We start from the raw sequence: 20,267 nt of genomic DNA, 5'->3' as shown, positions 1-20,267 counted from the left end.
GGACAGAGAAATTGATTTCTTAAAATAATGCAAGTCATTACAGCATGTTTGAAGGCTGATGGAAATAATTCATCAAAGAGGGGAAAATTGTTGGTATAGGAGAAAGGGGGAAGGATTACTGGAGCCATTCAATATATTTAAGAAAGACTGCCTTGGTCCATATCCTGGCTTTCCCCTTCTGAGCTGTGAGATTTGGGGCAAATTAACTTCTCTGTGTCTCAATTTCTGCATTGGGAAATGGACATATAATAGTATCTACCTCATAGGTTATTTTGACTATGGGATTAGATATGTAAAGCATTTACTGGTATATAGTAGGGACTCAAAAAATGTTACCAGTAGTAGTTGTAACTACATTCTTCTCATAACTAAACATTGCTTAAGATATCTTTCTCTATAAACCTTCCTAACCAAGTAACCCCACCCCGCTTCAATCCCAGGTTCACGGACTCTACTCATTTAACCAATCTCTTGGCACTTAATGGATATATACAGTCATGCTGACATTTGCTTCTGTTTTCCCTTTTTTATATGTCATTATATGTCATTTCTGTGTCTATATTTCCACAAGATCCCTCTTTCCCCAAAGGGGCAGTACTTACTATACAGTCCAAGAGCATAGGTTTTCACGTCAAACTGTCTTAACTTGGATCCCAGCTCTGACACTTGTTGACTAACTTTAGACAATGTTTTAACCTTCCATCTCACTTTTCCTATCTGTAAAACAGGCATAATAGTATTACCTACTTCACAGATCATTGAAAGGATTAAATGCATTAATATGCAAAAAGTGCTTAGAATAATACCTGGCAATAATAAATTCACAACATATTTTTGCTATTATTATTCCTAGAAATAATGAAGTATGTCTTCTAAATATTTGGCACCACTCCATACCCAACATCATACCATGACCACAACACCACAATACATCCATCCTCTTCCCTAAATCAGAGCTTTATATTCAGGGGCATTTGCAGTATGCATTTACGTGCTTACTAACTACCATCCTGCCTTCTGGGGGCACATGTGCAAAATGTAATAAAAGCCCTCTTTTTCTCCAAGTAACCTGAAAGAAGTCTATCAATGAACTGTTTGTTCTCATTATAGTAGTATGACTGTAGCTAAATATTAAAATGAATGAATAAGTTAGATGGCAATCCTTATATACTCAACATTTGTACTAGTACTAATATTTAAATCAATGAAATTTGTTTAAAATGTTTTTCATTTTTATTTTTCTCTCCTTCCTGAAAAGGGTAAGAGGGAGTCTACATAACTAACTTCTAATCACCCTTCAGATCCTAAATTAGACATTACTTACTCCAGGGAGCCTCCAAAGGCAATCTTGGCCCATTGCCCTGAAGGCTAGTCATGGACAATACTTCCCTGTGACTGGCCAGTGTGTCTTTTTATAGCTTTTATCTCCTTTCATAGATAACTTTATTTCTTTTTAAGATTTTATTTATTTGCCAGAGAGAGCACAAGCAGGGGAAGTGCCAGGCAGAGGGGAAGCAGACTGGCCACTGAACAGGGAGCCCGATGCAGGGCTCGATCCCAGGGCCCTGGGATCATGACCTGAGCTGCAGGCAACCCTTTAACCAACTGAGCCACCCAGGCATCCCCAAAGATAACTCTGTTATTTCCAATTTTTAATTTCAAAAGTAATACATCTAAAAGGAAAGGGGGAAAAAGGCATGTAACTTCATCACCCCAACATAACTATTTTAGAGCATCTTACATCTTTGCCTATAACTCTGTCTATGTTTGGGTCTCAATCTCTTTCTCTCATGTGTATGTTCATATGTGTCTCTCTGTGTGTGGTATTTTAAAATATGTTATATAACTCTATTTACTATTCTATAATTTTTTTTTTAATTTTTAAACCCAGCACATATTGTGTTTACTTTTCCAGGTCAGTAAATATTCTATTACAATATGATTTTATATAACTACATAATATCTCAACCTATGAGTATATGCAGTTTATTCAATGAACCTCCTACTGTCTTATTCTTATGATTTTCCACCATTAAAAACACTGGTATAGGGGCACCTGGGTGGCTCAGTGGGTTAAGCTGCTGCCTTCGGCTCAGGTCATGATCTCAGGGTCCTGGGATCGAGTCCCGCATCGGGCTCTCAGCTCAGCAGGGAGCCTGCTTCCCTCTCTCTCTCTCTTTGCCTGCCTCTCCGTCTACTTGTGATCTCTCTCTGTCAAATAAATAAATAAAATCTTAAAAAAATATAAAAATATAAAAATAAAAACACTGGTATAGTGAACACTTTTTATAGTCAGTGCTTTATACACATCTCTATTTCCCTAAGGTAACTTCTTAAAAGTGGAATTGCACATTTTGTGGAATGAGGTACATATTGTCATGTTACCCTATGAAGTGATTTACCTATTTGTATTCTGACTTGAGTATATAAAAGTTATTTCCTCAAACCTTTGTCAACACAAGTTTTATCAATTTTTTAAATTTGCCAATGTAATGGATGGATTTAATTTGTATCTGATTGCTAATGAAGGTAAATATTTCTTCATCTATTTATTGGTCATTTTTGTTTCTTCCTTCATGAATTACTCTTATGTCTTTTGTCCATTTTTCTTTTCTTTTTTTTTTTTAACAGATTTTGACTATTTATTTGTCAGAGAGAGAGGAGAGCGAGCGAGCACAGGCAGATAGAATGGCAGGCAGAGGCAGAGGGAGAAGCAGGCTTCCCGCCAAGCAAGGAGCCCAATGTGGGACTCGATCCCAGGACGTTGGGATCATGACCTAAGCCGAAGGCAGCCGCTTAACCAACTGAGCCACCCAGGCGTCCCTGTCCATTTTTCTATTTATGTGTTTCTCTTCAAAATTAGCTTGTAAGAACTGTTCAAGTAGACAATCTGCTGCAAACATTTTCCCATGTGTTGTTTTCTTCTGTTATTATGAATTTTTAGGCTATAAAAGGAACTTAATGTATTTGTTTTTGTAGCATTAACTCAATCTTTTCTTTCCAGATTTTTTACCTTTACTTAGAAAGATGTTGCTATACAAGACTATATAAATACAATAAATACATATATTTTCTTTTTGTTATTTCATAGTTTCATTTTCACATTTTAATTGTTAAATTATCTAATAATATCTATTGAATAGTATGAGGTAAGGGTCTTATTTTAGTTCAGTCATAGTAGATAGCCATTTATGACATAATGAATTTTCACTAGAAATTCGCTGAAATGAATCCAGAAGAGAGTGTACTGACTCTCAAACTAATGAAATTTTCTTTTTCAAAACCTACATAGTCCATACTGCACCTTAGGTCTCAATAAGTAATGGATTCTGATCTGCAAACAACCCAGCATGCCAGTGTTTGCAAATGTACCCATGAGCCAACCAAACAGCAAAGCTCCTCCGCAAACAAAAGGTCAGCTACTCAGGGCACCTGATGCTCATTGGGTTAAGCCTCTGCCTTTGGCTCAGGTCATGATCTCAGGGTCCTGGAATCAAGCCCCACATCGGGCTCTCTGCTCAGCATGGAGTCTGCTTCCCCCTCTCTCTGCTGCCTCTCTGCCTACTTGTGATCTCTGTCAAATAAATAAATAAAATCTTGAAAAAAGCGTCAGCTTCTCAGTGTGAAGTCTTCAGTTACAGACTCACATTCATTCTCAAATCACCCTAATACAGAGAAAGAGACATATTTGCTTTTCACATGATTCATGGGTGAATTTTGCTCTGATACAAAGTCAACAACTAGATCTCTCCTCAACAAGCTGAAGCACATTCCACATTGGTCTCTGGATGAAAGGCCCTCTGGTAAACTTGGTGAGAGCCGCAAGAAAAGAGGTATTTTCAGATTAGAAGAAAACCCTCCTATTTCATTACACGCAGTGTCCTTTGGACCTAAATACTCTTGATTCGGAGGTATATTTCCTATAATATGTTACTAGGGCAAATGCTCAGGGAAATAGCAGCTGGAGCCATTTGAGGGTTACTGATTACAGGGCATCGCAGGTACAATTTATAATTCTCCTTGACAGATGTGACCCATTATATTAAACATTGTTGGCACGCTCTACAAGCCAGATGCAGGCTGGGAATAGGTTGGTCCTTGAGTGGCACAGCTTTTTAGCAAGCTTCACCATTACAAGTAACTGCACAAATGTAGGGGAAACAACTGCTAACATGATATAAGAGGAATATTTCTTTAATGACCAATTGATTTAAAAATATCTCACTCTATCCATGCAGTACTGATATGCAAAGAAATGCCTAGACAGTTCTTTTAGATTATTAACTATGCCTATTTTTCAATACCCCTAATTTCAACATTTGGGTTGGGAAGATTTTTCTGAGTCTGAGCCACAAAATTCCCATTGTTTTAAAAATTAAAAAATATTTTCAGTGATTTTCCACCAGCTCACACTGCATTTAAGTAACATCTGTACTATATAGATATGAATATTCAGTTCAAAGCATTTCGGGGAGAAGAAAAATGTCAAAACTATCATTGTCTCTATAGGCAAAACAAATAGCTGCTTAAATGGCTTTTAGACTTTCCAGTCGTTCCTGGAGGTATGGCCAGAGGGTTCTTCAGACACAAATAGAACTACTGCCTCTTCACACAAGCAATGAAAAGACTCAAAGAAGAATCACATACACCTTTAATCATTATTATTTTTTCCAAGACCTCCTTTAAAGATAAAACAAAAAGATAATTTATGTTTACAGTTCTGTGACATATAAAAAATATAATTAAAGTACTAAATCTCTCCAAAGAAATGTGATGTACAGAATTAAATTCAGCATTTATCTGGAAAGGAGTCCCCTTGGAGAAATCAGTTTGATATATGAAGGATCAATCTTGAAGTCTTGTTGCTGATTTTTTTCAAGAAATGATGTTTTGGTCAACCCCACTCTGATTTCTCCTTACAACTATCAGTGAGAATGAATTACAAGATCTGAATCCCAAGATCTATCCATATTAACAACCCCTGATTTTTGTTCTTTTGAATATCATTTAGATATCTGGAAGTTGTTCTTTTCTATCATATTTCCAGCACCTTCTGACAGAGCAGAATTTAACATTTTCCACACAAGAGGTTTTGTTTTGTTTTGTTTTGGTAACGGATTTAAGAATACAGAAAGTTGCAGTTTGTATATTTTTTAATCTTCTTTATTAGTTGCATAAAACTGTCAACAGCTTATGCTAGTCTTGAAAATATCAAGCTGATTTAAGAGAAATTTTCCTGACTTGGGTGGGAGTGGGGAGAGAAGATAAGAAAAATGGAAGAATTCGAGAGTGGGGGGGGCAATATTTTTCCCCTAAAGAATTTCAATTTTTTTTTTTTTTTTTTTGGTGAAAACACAGTTCACCTTTCTAACACATTATTGGCTCTAACAACAATACCACAAACTCAAAAAAGTCAAAGTATAAGCTTTAAATATTGGGTATGTTATTTATAGACTTGGGCACTGACCACATTTGCATGCATGAATCTTGAAGAAGTATTTTTGGCTCAGCTCATGAAAAATCTGTTGGGAGGCCAGGTATTTGAAAGTGCTATCTTCCCTCCTTGTAGAATGGGAGCCCCAATCAATCTTTTGTGTTATGACCAGGTGTAAGTCATAAAACAGCAGTTATTGCAGGGTTTATGGAGCTGAGAGCTGGGACACTCATGAGAAGGATAAGTTCATAATAGCCTTAAAGAGCGAACTATCCTCTTCAAGGTCTTAGGTTTCCATAGCAAGGCTGCTCCAGTGATTGGCAGCCTTACTTTTTTTTTTTTTACCAACACTTCTTGGAAAAACACTTCCACATTTAACAACCCAGCTAGATAACAAGTTTATTGTATTCAAAGCCTTGTGTACTGGAGGATCTTCCTAAAAACCATATGTTCAGCAGCCTGCACCACATCATTTGAGGTAGTAAGTCTTTTCTGTTTTAAATTTGCCTTTTGCAAGAATTCCAAAAGAGATTTTTAGCTATAAGTAATTGAAGTATGTCTTTAACATCCCATACTCCATCACCCTAAAGAGCCCAATTCTTCCCTTGGCCAGCTGTCTCTAGCCCAATACCTTGATACCACATCACTCTAATCCACCATTTTCTGATCTAAAGATCAGAACCATTTTCATTTCCTGTAGTTCATACTGTCCAATCTCTAAGTTTTAGCTAACTAAATTTTAATGCCAACGCATACTAATATAAAAATGGAAAGTGACCTAAAGTTTTGTGGCTTTTTTTTTTTACAGGAAACTAGCATAGATGCACTTCTTCTGGATCCTTCTGGAAAAAAATAGTGTCTCCACCTTTGTTGTCTTATTTTACTAATGGTAGAGAGAACCAAACATATTGGAAGGATGGGCAATAGGATAATAAGAGCAATACATGGAGTTAGATGTAGCCTCTTAAGAGTTAACAACAAATTAGATGAGTATATACAGGTATCCTCTGTATAATGATCACTTTATTTAACAAATGTTGGCTCAGCAACTCACCATATGGGCCAAGCCCTGTTCTGGGTGCTGGTGATACAGTGATAAATCAGACACAGGCCCAGCCCTCAAGTAGACTTCCTGGTGGGAGAGATAATCAATGAAACAGAGAATCACAAGATTTTAAGGGCACTGTATCTGTGATGAGAAGCTAGAAGGAAATGTTTTTGGAGGGAATGAATTCCACCTGTGGTGACACTTAAGACTGTATAGCTCTGATTTGGGGAAATATATCACTTAAAAAGTAAAATTATGCTACAAAATATAAAGAAAGCTGCCCCTTTGATTTTGCTGAAGAGAGTTTAATATGGAAAGGGAGTTTTTCATGGAACCCCTAACAAACCCATGGCAAAGAGTCCCACACTGAAGTAGCTGAATTTTGGATTAACCAGAACTACAGTGACCCTCAGTGTTCCTGTGATCTGGAAATACTTCTTTTTCTGCATTTTTCTGTTTGTAATGGAGAGAAAATTAACATACAATAAAATGCACAGATTTTAAGTTTTTAGTTTGATACATTTTGACAAATATAAGCATCGTGGTAACCACCCCTCAAAACAAGATATAGAGTATTCCTAGCACTCCAAAAAAGTTCCCCTTGCCTCTTTCCAGTCATTTCTATATAGACACACACTCAGAGACAATCATGTTGTAAATTCTTCGATTATTGTGGATTAGTGTTTTCTGTTCTTGAACTTCAAATGCAGGGAATCATACAGTTTTTACTCTTTTGCATCTGGGTGGACACACCAGCATTTGGAGCAGCACACTTGAAGGGATTAAAAGATTCAAAAGAAAATTAAAGAAGTGAGAAATAAATACAAAACAATCCCCCACCGTGCAGTGTTTCCATATCTCACTGTGTATATAAAAATATCTACAGTTATGTATTCATTTCACTGCCCTTCAGCTCCAAATCATTTAAGCCAAATTGTTTTCTCCATAAGAAAAATTCTTGTATGTTCCAAGACACACAAGACCTTTTTTGATGTGGTCTGGCATGCTATGCCTATTATGTCTTCCTCAAACAGGTTGCATATGGCTCTGCTTTCACATAGTACATATCAATCAAAGTATGATCCCTCAAATTGTCATACACACAATTTACATGATGATTGAAATTTCACCGTCCAACTGGAAAGGCTTTGAAGACACTGTTGTACTATACTACACTGGGTGAAAAACACTGGGGAGAGACATTCATGCCAAATGAAACAAGTACATTTGCCTTCCTATGCCAGGCAATGCCTTCATTTCCCTAGTAGGTCACTGAATAACACTGCCCATCATAACCAGTTGCACCAGTTGGATTTTCTCTGCCCCATTCAGCCCAAATGCTGCTGTTGTTTTCCACTCTTTAATCAGAATACAGAATGCACATCCTGTGTGCATCAGAGAGAAAACAGAGCAGAAAAGACAGTTCAATAGTGGAGTTAACTGGGTAGGGAGAGAAATGATGTCTTATAACCATGACTCAAGCCTTATATATTTCCTTCTTCCAACACTGGGAAACAGTTATGATTATATGATATCCTGTATATGTATAAAAGTATAGATCTATTGTGTATATATGCTTAAATATGTATACAATAGCCTGAGACCAAAAACTGATTCAAGATCACAAGAAATTCTCAGATATGTGACTGCTGTTTTCATTTATATTTTTGTCCTCAGTGGATTATTTTTTAACAAAATCCCCTTCTACTTCAATTTCTACTGCTCCCTTAATGGATTACTGATTAACTTATTTATCTGTAAGGAAATGGGACTACTAACAGGAAAACACATTTTCTTTTTTTTTTTTAATTTTATTTATTTATTTGAGAGACAGAGATCACAAGTAGGCAGAGAGGCAGGCAGAGAGAAGGGGGAAGTAGGCTTCTTGCTGAGCAGAGAGCCCGATGTGGGGCTCGATCCCAGGACCCTGGGATCATGACCTGAGCCAAAGGCAGAGGCTTTAACCCACTGAGCCACCCAGGTGCCCCCAGGCAAACACATTTTCAAACTTAATTTGGAAACCCAATCACACCACCATTTCTTCTGTGATTACAATCCTCTGGGGAAGAAAGTTTCCACTTAACCCCAGTTTAGCAATTTACTTTTTGTTCCTCCCTGCTAAATATTGAGTACTGTTATGTTTTTAATCTCAGGAAAGATAGGGACATCTAAAGCTAGCCTAACTAAGAAACACATTTTAGAGAGTCTGAAAAGGTAAAACAAAGATTATCCTTTGCCTTGAAGATTCTTGGATGTCCTGGATCTTGAATTTGAGGGAAGTTTTGAGAGTTAATATGTTTTTTCAATATATGTTTTTGTGGAATAGCAATTTACTACAGATATGAGTTACTGGATTCAGTTGCAGAAGAAAGAACCTCATGATAATCTCAACACGCTGGGTCTATGGAAACAAGAACACCATCCCTTACTATAGTCCCCTTTGGTACTAGAGGCCATTCAGTTCACTTAACTTGGACTAGAAGCTAAGTCACCCCTGTTCAACCACAAATACCTGAAGGAAACTTCAAGTCAAGAGATCCAGATTTACAGAATAGAGCTTCTCAGGGATCCAGCCCTGGTGCAGATATTCTTAATGATGATGTTCTCCTACTGACTACCCCTGAACTGAGTCCCTAGGAGTAGAGGGAAGGGTGCCAGGTGGTGGCTGATTCTTGGGCTTGTCAAAAGGCAAAGTTTCTCCTCTCTAGGCCCAAGGAGCCTTGCTGGCATTTTTCTAAGTTTTGTTTCAAAAGGGAATGTAGTATCTATAAATTGGAAGAAATCTGGGAGAATACAGAAGACAAGAAACTCAGATGCCATTTACCATTATCTTTTTTTTTTAAAGATTTTATTTATTTGACAAACAGAGATCACAAGTAGGCAGAGAGGCAGGCAGAGAGAGAGGGGAGAAGCAGGCTCCCCGCTGAGCAGAAAGCCCGATGCAGGATCCGATCCTAGAACCCTGAGATCACAACCTGAGCCGAAGGCAGAGGCTTTAACCCACTGAGCCACCCAGGTGCCCGCCATTTACCATTATCTTGATAAAATGGCAGTAACACACACTCCACCTGCCACAATTAGAGAGATAAATGCCTGTTTCTTTGAGGCTTGTTTGAAAGTCAATTATGTAGATTATTTGGAGAATACTGACAGATGGCTTCCTTCCCCAAATAAGACAATAAAGCTGAACTTTGAAATGTGTGTTAAAAACACTGTCATTTCTCAAACAGAGGAGGCTTCCCTAAGAGGCTAACCAGAGGACTGGATAAAATTTTATCATGGACCACTTTTGATGAACTCTGCCCTTAGGTCTTTTTTTCCCCCTCAGATCTCCCACTTCTCCCATTCTCTATGAAAGCTTTGCTTCTTTTCATCTTGTAGTCAATATTGATCCTCCAAACTGTCCTCAAGGTTTTGATTAACACAAAATGTTGCCACATAAGCAGCTTTTTGTTTGTTTTCAGCTAATTCATTTTTTATTATTCATTTGCTGCAGTAAATCTTACTCTCATTGTCCAACCACTGAACAGAAAAAAAATGGATTGATTTGAGTAACTAAATAATTCAAGCTGTAATGTGTAGTGAGGTGTGGGGGTAGAAAAGAAGCATTGAGGGGAAAGTCTAAGAAGCTTGATGTAACACTGCCCTTTGTTCTTCTTAGTTCTCTCCTGATTCCCAACCCAGGTTACAATTTTGATTAGATTGTGAGGGAGTTTAAGGAGGTGACATTGTGGTATTGCAGCAGTGATTTAAAGGAATAAAGGTTTTAAAAATGATTGTTTAAAATGTCTTCCCTCACCAAAAAAATTAGAGATTCACCAAATGAGATCTGTTGCTTGTTACTTTTCATTATATAAGCAATCATTTGGCACAATTATTTCAGTCCTGAGGTGTATTTATTTTTTATTCCTAATGGCATAAACCAATCTTCTCCACTGATGTTTACTGGTGACACCAAGTTTTGGTGGGGAAAAGTTTTGAAGAAAAATTTCACCAAGGGAAAGTTTTGAAGAAAACAGCCCAGCAGAACAGAGCAAAAGATATATAGATGTAAAATTGAACAAATGAAGCAAAAGACAGCTTAACTTGTTTGTTAAAGGCATCAATTTTAGGATGGGGAAAAAGGGAGGAAATAGTGGAGGAAGAAAGAAGAGAAAAACAAGAATGAAGGGGTATTTGTCTCTAGCTTCTATCATCTGCCCATCCAGTTATCTTTTCCCTCAGGTACTCAGTATGCTCAGGCTTCCTCAAACAAAATAGAAACAAGATATAAATAAAAAGGTTGGTAGGGTTCCCTTCATGAAAATGTAAAACTTACATTTGTTGTATATAAAACTTTTATATACAAAATACACCATAAACACATTAAAGATTTTTTTTTTTTGTCAGAGAGATAGAGTACAGGAAGGCAGAGTGGCAGGCAGAGTCAGAGGGAGAAGCAGGCTCCCCGCGGAGCAAGGAGCGCAATGTGGGACTCCATCCCAGGATGCTGGGATTGTGACCTGAGCCGAAGGCAGCCGCTTAACTGACTGAGCCACCCAGGCGTCCCCCATAAACACATTAAAAAACAAACCACAGATTGGATTTACAAAGCATATAACTGACAAAAGATAGAGATCTAAAATATATAATGAATATCTGCAAATCTATAAGAAAATCAATACAATAGGAAGATGGGCAAAAGACTTCAACAGGCATTTTACAGAAGAGGAAATTCAAATGCCCAATATACATAAGAAAATACATTCAACCTCAATAGTTATCAAGATAACACTACAAATTAAATCAGTAAGTTACTATTTTCTGTACTGGAAAAATGCAAAGTCTAACAATACCATACATTTTCAAGAAAATAGAGAAAGGAGGAATTTAATAATGCTGGTGGAATTTCATATGCTTTTGGATATCACATAGGAGAGCAATTTGGTAAAACTAATCAATCTGAATATGTATGTTCTCTAATGCCCAGTAATTCTAACTCTAATCATTTGTCTTGGGAAAACTCTTGCACACACAAAAAAGTAGCATGTTCAAGGATATTTGCCACAGCATTGTAATAGGAAACAATCTAGGTAATCATCACAACAGAAATGAATAAATTGTTTTATAGTCATATAGTAATACAAATACAAAGCAGCAGGTTAAATGAATGATCTAGGTATGTATGTATCAACATGAATAAACAATCATAATGTTAAATGAAAAATGCAAGTTGCAGAATGATATGTATACAGAAAGCCATTTATATAAAATTTAAAAAACAATAATACTGTATTATCTGTGAATACACACACAAACACACAAAATACACTAACATGCATGTGAAGTATGCACAGAAACTATGGGATATAGGATACCTCGGAAAACAATGTAATCAGGGAGGCTGAATTACAAAGGGGGCTATAACTTTAACACTTCATTTCTTACAAAAAGGGAAAAAAAGATAGGTGGAAAGGGCAGGAGTGAATTTAAAAAAGGAATACCTGGGAGCCTCTAGAGCTTACAAAATGGTTACTAGTTTTAGAAGAACCACTTTCTCTCTCTGAGTGGTACCCCTTCTGCCTTTTACAGATATATCCCAATGCTTCAGTAGTTTAGCACTTCTAACCTAGGTGTTAAAACCTAAGCCTTTTGTTAGCCTCTAGTAATGCCCATGTCAATTCCAAAGCAGGATTCAGAATTACACCACATCAAAAGAAAAAATGAAATCTTGCCGTTTGCAACAACGGGGATGGAACTAGAGGGTATTATGCTAAGCAAAATAAGTCAATCAGAGAAAGACAATTATCATATGATCTCTCTGATGTGAGAAATTTGAGAGGCAGGGTGGGGGGGTTATGGGGGGCACGGAGAGAATAAGTGAAACAAGATGGGACCAGGGAGGGAGACAAACCATAAAAGACTCAATCTCAGGAAACAAACTTAGGGTTACTGGGTGAGGGGGGAGGGGATAGGGTGGCTGGGTTATGGACACTGGGGAGGGTATGTGCTATGGTGAGTGCTGTGAATTGTGTTAAGACTGATGATTCATAGACCTGTACTCCTGAAACAGATAATACATTATGTGTTAATAAAAAAAAAAAAGAAAAACCCTGTATAACATAGTAGTGGACAGTGGAGATTTTATTAGAGATTTTGTGTGAGGAGGAAAAAAAATTTACATCAAAGAGCAAATAACTAATCAAAATCCTCAAGGAATAGGCATTTCTCCCCCAAACATCCTCTTCAACAACTAGCTGCCAGTTTCTTCCTCCTTCTTGTTCCTGCCTTCATTCAACCTTCCCCCCAACCTTTTTTTCTTTTCCACTTTTCTTACCCAGATCAATTTAGCTCCATCCTATCTCTCAATCTTGGGCAGTAGCTAAACTGATAGGCCTCCAGCTATTCGCCAAAACTTTCAGCAAAAGTGGGTCTCTCCCTTGACTGGAAAGCCATTTTCAAACATTGTCCTAAAAAGGCCATAATGAAGTACTCAAAAATAACTGAAGTGCTCTGATAAAACTAACAGACTGACCAGAGGTCAATTGTCAGTCATCTATTGCTAGTAAAAGCAAAAATAAAGAGCAACCCAAATTCAGTGGCTTTAAAGAACAACCATTTATTCTCATTCATGAGTCTAGATTAGCAATGGTTGCCTGATCTAGACTGGATTTAGCTGAGTAATTCTGCTTCTAGCTACAGTTCCCGCTGGGCTTGGCTCAGCATGCTAAAAGACAGGCTCAATCTGCTTATGTATATTTATTCTGGGACCCAAGCTGAAGGTATGACTCTTCTTTTTTTTTTTTTTTTGCAATGATATTTCAAAATTGTTTTTATTTTTTTTAATTTTTTAAATTTATTTATTTATTTATTTTCAGCATAACAGTATTCATTGTTTTTGCACCACACCCAGTGCTCCATGCAATCCCTGCCCTCTCTAATACCCACCACCTGGTTCCCCCAACCTCCCACCCCCTGCCCCTTCAAAACCCTCAGATTGTTTTTCAGAGTCCATAGTCTCTCATGGTTCACCTCCCCTTCCAATTTCCCTCAACTCCCTTCTCCTCTCCATCTCCCCATGTCCTCTTATGTTATTTGTTATGCTCCACAAATAAGTGAAACCATATGATAATTGACTCTCTCTGCTTGACTTATTTCACTCAGTATAATCTCTTCCAGTCCCGTCCATGTTGCTACAAAAGTTGGGTATTCATCCTTTCTGATGGAGGCATAATACTCCATAGTGTATATGGACCACATCTTCCTTATCCATTTGTCTGTTGAAGGGCATCTTGGTTCTTTCCACAGTTTGGCGACCGTGTATGGTGATGGCAGAGGCACAAATCACATGCATATTTCCTGTCTCTGTTCACACCAGGTCTGTTAACATCCCATTGAGGAAAGCAAATCATATGATTGAATTCAAGGGATATGAAGGTATACTCATCCCATGGAGACTGGAGGAGGTAGATATTTTTGAAGTGTAATCTAATCTACTGTATCAATCAAAGTATGTCTTTCCTATGATGGAAACCTTCCATTTCTTACCTTCCTCGTAAATATTCCCACTGTTTTCCCCACTGAACTTCTAGAAATCTTACAATGCTCTCTTAAGGGATAATGAATCACATCTTTACTGTAGTGAAGGAAATAAATGATGTTATTTGACTTGAAGAGGAATGGGTCTATGAGTAGACTGTGTGAGAAAATCATGTTATACTGATGGATTAGGAAATCCCACTCAGTGGATTAGGAAATCACTCAGCGGGTCCTCCAATTAAAGAAGTGTTATAAAGAACCCAGAGGGTCAAGGAAGATGAAGAGAATCACTTTTAACAATGGAAATTGTTAAAAGAGACTGTTTTGATTCCTTGTTTTATTCATTCATTTATTCAATAAGTATTTATTGAGTACCTACTATGGGCCAGGCACTGTGCTAAGGGCACATTGTGAGCAAAACAACTAAGACAATTACAACCATGAAGTGCAATAAAAGAAAGGAATATGTGCTGCAATACAGAGTAATGGTTGTGGGAGAGGAAAGGCAACTTATCTAGTGGCCAGGGGAGGCTTCACTGAAGAGGTAGCATTTAAGCTTAAACTTGAGAGGTAAGAAAAATCTAGCCACATGAAGAACTAGAGAAATCATGTAATCAAGAGGTACAGATCAGAGTTTATTATAACTCTGATATATATAACTCTGATATAATATATCTCATTATAACATTAATGAGAAAAGTTAAAGAAACAAAAGGCGTTATATGATGGATGTCATTGCAACTGCTTTAGAGAAAGCAATTTTAGAGAAAGCTTTAGAGAAAGATGTTATGAGAAAGAAATCTATGGCATATAAAAAGGGAAGCAAAAGTGTAGAAGAGGAGCACAGTTGCACTTTGTCCTGTTGTTATCCTCAGCATTATACCCTCTACTGAAAGGTGCCAAAGTATATTGCACCCAACAACAAAAGTTTGTTATATGGCCCAGCTCTCTAGGGGATTGCCTGAATCAGTTTTTTCAAGTATATCTACCAAGAATCTTGTTTCCTGGGATGTTAGTAAATGTTATGCAAGAACGAGTAATACACTGGATAGAATTAATCAGGTTTCTTTAACACAATGCTTCTTAGAACCCTGAAGTATATTCACATAGATCGAGAACTTTTAAGAAGGAAACAGGCTGTGCTCTGTATTTTCAAAATTTAATTGATCAAGGATTTTCTTTCACTGGCCACATTCCAGACTGTTCCAAGGGGCACACTTTGACTCTCATGAAAATCCTGTACTGGATCCTTTTCAAGGTCCAGTTTAGCTCCAAAAGTTTCTGTGATGAGCACAGTCACTTCAGGGGGAGACCCTGTTGGTACCAGATCTTCTCTTAAAATTATCATCTATGTATATAATCAAACCTCAGTTAACCAAAATAATTCAAATAAAGTACAATCCTAGTCTCCTTTATGCCAAAAGCTACTCTTTAATAAATACTATAATAGCAAGGTTATAAAGTATATGTGTAGAATACAGGCTATGTTTAAACAGGGAAATGATTATCAACCAGATAATGAAGACAGGAATACTTTTCTGCTGAAGTCTGGGAGGAATGGTGTAAAAATGAAACAGATTGAAACAGCTGAAAATTCTAAGGATGGCACTGTTTTGTTTTGTTTTGTTTTGTTTTTAAAATGCTCCCATGTTCATGTATTCTGAAATCACACCATCACACCAGAAGTTCAGGAAATAATCCATGATTAGTTGTGATTAAGTGAGAAGCATGGAACTAGCTAGCCCTTTGTCCTCTTCAGGAGACTATCACCGTATCAATCATTTCCAGATTATTTATTATCTTTCTTCATTTTGCACCATTTGGCTAGAAAAATGGTTAAGAATTTCTTTAAGCCACTTATAATTTACCATGTCAATGAGTGTGTCAGCTTTGTCGTTTCGCACGTTATTTCCCAGGTAATAGACATTCATTCATTCTATCTTTCTATGTTTCTGCCATTCTCAGCAAATAAAATCCAGGGCACTAAAGCCAACCATGTGCATCCAGATTACTGAGAACATTCATTTTGTCCCCAGACTGTATGACCTTGAGCAAGTACTTACTTGACTGGACCTCAATTTCTTCAACTGTAAAATAAGTGATTTGGACTGGATATTTGCTTCTGTACAACAAAGGAAACAGTTAACAAAACAAAGAGGCAACCCATGGAATGGGAGAAGATATTCACAAATGACAGTATGGACTGGATATTTGCTAAAGTTCCCCCTAGCTTTAAAATTCTTTGATTCTGTTTTGCTTTCTAATTAAAATTACTAGAAAATTATACACTTTATTTAAAAAATCCTCCTTCTATCTATACATATTCTATTCTCTAAATACGTTTTTTTTAATTCTTAAACTATCAGATTTTAGATACAAAAAAAGAGAATTAAATACCCCAGAACATTCAAACTCACTGTTCTTTCATTAATTAATGTAATTTCAGGTAGAGAATAAAAAGTGAAATAAACAAAAGCTGGAGTGATGACAATTTAATAGCTTATAATTTTAAGTGGAGTGTAAAAATATAAGCTTCTCTGGTTTCTCATATGCACTTTAATATTACCAGTATCTTATTCTCTCACTAATAATATTTTAACCAATCACTGGTACTTATTGAGCATCTATATACAGATTGTCCATTCCTGTACTAGCTGCTGAAGAGGATTAAAATAGACTTTACTGACTTCAAAAAGCTTCAGTTGTGGCTAGGGAAAGAAAACTTGGCCCTAAGAAACAATTAGGGGCCAATATCAGACAATATATAGTTAGGTGCCAAATTGTATGGAAAAGTGAGCAGTTGTAAACTTTTTTCCTCTCTATAACATATATAATGAATATGTTCCCTATAGTTGGAATAGAGCAGGGACTCAATAAATATCTACAGAATGAATATATGGATGAATCTTTACATGCTAAGATAATCATACAAGAGTATTCAGGATTCTGATAACTCAAGCTCTTCTCTTACATCCAAGAAATTATATCCATCTGAGTACAAGTGGTTTAAACAGATGTCTATCATATGACTGATCTATTTGAATACACACACATACACATATACATATATAATCCCTCTCAAAATAAATTTATTATTATTACCACATTAAGATACAACTCACAATTGGTGTTGCAACGTCATGATTGAGAACATTCGGCAGAGACTATAGGTGCCATAAGAGCTCAGCAAAAAGAAAGATTACTATAGAATGAAGTAGTTTCCAAATGCCTTCATGAAGGAGGCAAAGGAAAAAAGACTTTTTAAAAATAGGTAGGAAAGGAAAAAAAATAAGTAGGAAAGGTACAGAAAGGCCGTGAGGAGTGGGAAGGGTAGAATAAATATAAAGTGAGCAAGAAGCAGTGAGGATGGAGACTTGAAGTGGGGGATCTTTGTTAAGAAGCAAAAAAAGACAAGTTTGGATAAATGAAGTACGACTGAAATATTCAGAGTTGATCCAATGACAACAGAACTCAAAAACTCAAGCAAAACTCAAGCAAAGTCTAGCATAAAAGCGGTTTGTGAGCTCTGTATCTCTATTTATGTATGAATATAAGACACAGGTGAAAAGATGAGCAGGGCAAGATTTATCTTTTTTATAGACCTTTTCTAAAGGGATGGCAACTGAAGCCTGTCATTTTAATACCATTTTATGAGGCTTCATACATTTTAATTAATATGAAACTGACTTATACCCTAAGGGGTTATATGCAAATGGCACAATCAAATAAAATAAAGAAAGACACATGTGCACAAGTTTCCGTGTGTCTATATGTATTTATAGACACATCCTTCAACTGCATTTCACTGTGCTTCTGTTATAAATGCCAGGTTCCATCCACACCCCAGTCTCTCTGGCTTCAATCAGGAAGGAAGAATTAACAACACATGATGACTTGGGAGGTTTATTGACCATTATTTGATCTAAAACAACTTGAACAGTATAAAAAAGGGTGCTGCTCTTAGAAGAAAAAGGAGATTACTTTGCTGGCCCCTCTGTTTTGCTTTCAACTGTAAGCTGTATTTATTTTTTTCCATTTGAAAATCAGGTTTCTTAAAAGCTGGGTGTGTAACAATGCAATAGCTTGCATTTTTCCTTTGGAAAGGAAGAAAACAAGACTCTCCTTACATGTTAACAGAGAAAATTTTGCTCAGTTGGAAATGCATATGTGTATGTTGCAGGGGGTTGAAATGAGATGACACGAGGATGTCAAAAGAACAAAATGGTTGGCTTCTCACTCTGGAAAACAATAAGGAGTTTCCTCAAAAAGTTAAAAATAGAACTACCCTAGGACCTAGCAATTGCACTACAAGGTATTTATCCGAAGGATACAACAGTGATTCAAAGGGTCACATGTACCCCATTGTTCATAGCAGCAATGTCCACAATAGCCAAACTATGGAAGACTCCAGATGTCCATTGACAGATGAATGGATGAATGGATAAAGAAGATGTGTTGTGTATGTGTGTGTGTATACACACACACACACACACACACACACACACACACACACACATGGAATATTACTCATCCATCAAAAAGAATGGAATCTTGTCATTTGCAATGATGTGGATGGAACTAGAGGGTATTATGCTAAGTGAAATAAGCCAGTTAGAGAAAGGCAAATACCATATGATTTCACTCATATGTGAAAGTTAAGAAACAAAACAGATGAGCATAGGGAAAGGGAAGGAAAAATAAAATAAGATGAAAACAGAGGAAGGCAAACTATAAGAGTCTCTTAACTATAGGAAACAAATTGAGGGTTGCTGGAGGGGAGTTAGTTTGGGTTGGGGTAATTGGGTGATGGGTATTAAGGATGGCATGCTGAGCAGTGGGTGTTATATGTAACTGATAAATCACTAAATTCTACCCCTGAAACTAATAATACAGTATATGCTAACTAAATTGAATTTAAATAAAATATATTTTTAAATAAATGGTCAGCTTTTCTAACCTTATAATTCCCAATGTAACTACAAACAGACCTCCCATAAGTGCAGGAGAGGAATTAGAAACATAAAAGAAATAAGTCTTCTAATTTATAAAGCGTTGTATGCTTTATATCTTTTCTCACACTTGATCCTTATAATACAAAGGGCAGTTATTGTTTTTCTCCTTTGACAGAGGAAGAAACCAAAATGAAGAAATCTTGAGTGACTTGCATAAGATCTCACACAAGCCATATATACACTTTTAGAACAACTTTACAGAGATATAATTCACTACCATGACATCCATCATTTTAGAGTGTACACTTCAGTGTTTTTTAGTATATTCACAAGGTTGTGCAAGTATCACTGTTATCTAATTCCAGAACATTTTATCACCCCCCCCAAAAAACCTCATACCCATTTTCACTTCCTACCTTCTCTCATCCCCTGGAAAATACCAAACTACTTTCTGTTTCTATAGATTTGCATATCCTGGACATTTCATATAAATGGAATCATATAATGCATGACCTTTTGTGTCAGGTGTCTTTCACTTAACATATTTTCAGGGCTCACTGATATTGTAGCATGCATCATGTTTTTCTATGCCCAAACAATATTCTATTGCACACATATAACACATTTTTAACCCACTCATTAGTTGATTAACATTTGAATTGTTTCCAGTTTATGAACACTGTTTTTTCATTTCTCATGTCTAGGAGTGTATTTGCTAGGCCATATGGTAATTATATGTCTAACATTTTTTAAGAACTACCAAACTCTTTTCCAAAGTGGCTGGCTATCCCATCAAGGAAGGATGAAGGATTCTAATTCCTCCACATGTTCGCCAATACTTTATTATCTATATTTTTATTATAGCCATCTTAGTGTACCTGAGGTGGTTTCTTATTGTGGTCTTGAATTACCTTTCTCAACAGCTACTGATGTTGAGCATCTTTTCAAAGCCCATTCATATATCTTCTTTGTAAAAATATTCAAATTCTTTGCCAAAATTTTAATTGGATTATTCACTTTTATTATTGAATTTTAAGAATCCTTCATGTATTCTGTATACAAGTTCCTTATCAGATACATGATACGCAAATATCACACATTCTCTGGGTTGTCTTTTCACTTTCTTTATGGTGGTCTTGAAATGCAAACTTTTAAATTTTTATTAAGTCCAATTTGTCTATTTTTTTCTCTGGTTGCTTGTGCTTTTGCTGTCATATTTAAGAAAACCATAGCCTTTCCCAAAGTTATGAAGATTTATGCCTATATTTTCCCAAAAGTGTTTTTTTTTAATATTTTATTTGAGAGCAAGAGAGAG

The sequence above is a fragment of the Lutra lutra genome, chromosome X, assembly GCF_902655055.1.
Source record: "Lutra lutra chromosome X, mLutLut1.2, whole genome shotgun sequence".
In the NCBI taxonomy this organism is placed as follows: Eukaryota; Metazoa; Chordata; class Mammalia; order Carnivora; family Mustelidae; genus Lutra; species Lutra lutra.
Note: the sequence above shows the minus strand (reverse complement) of the source record.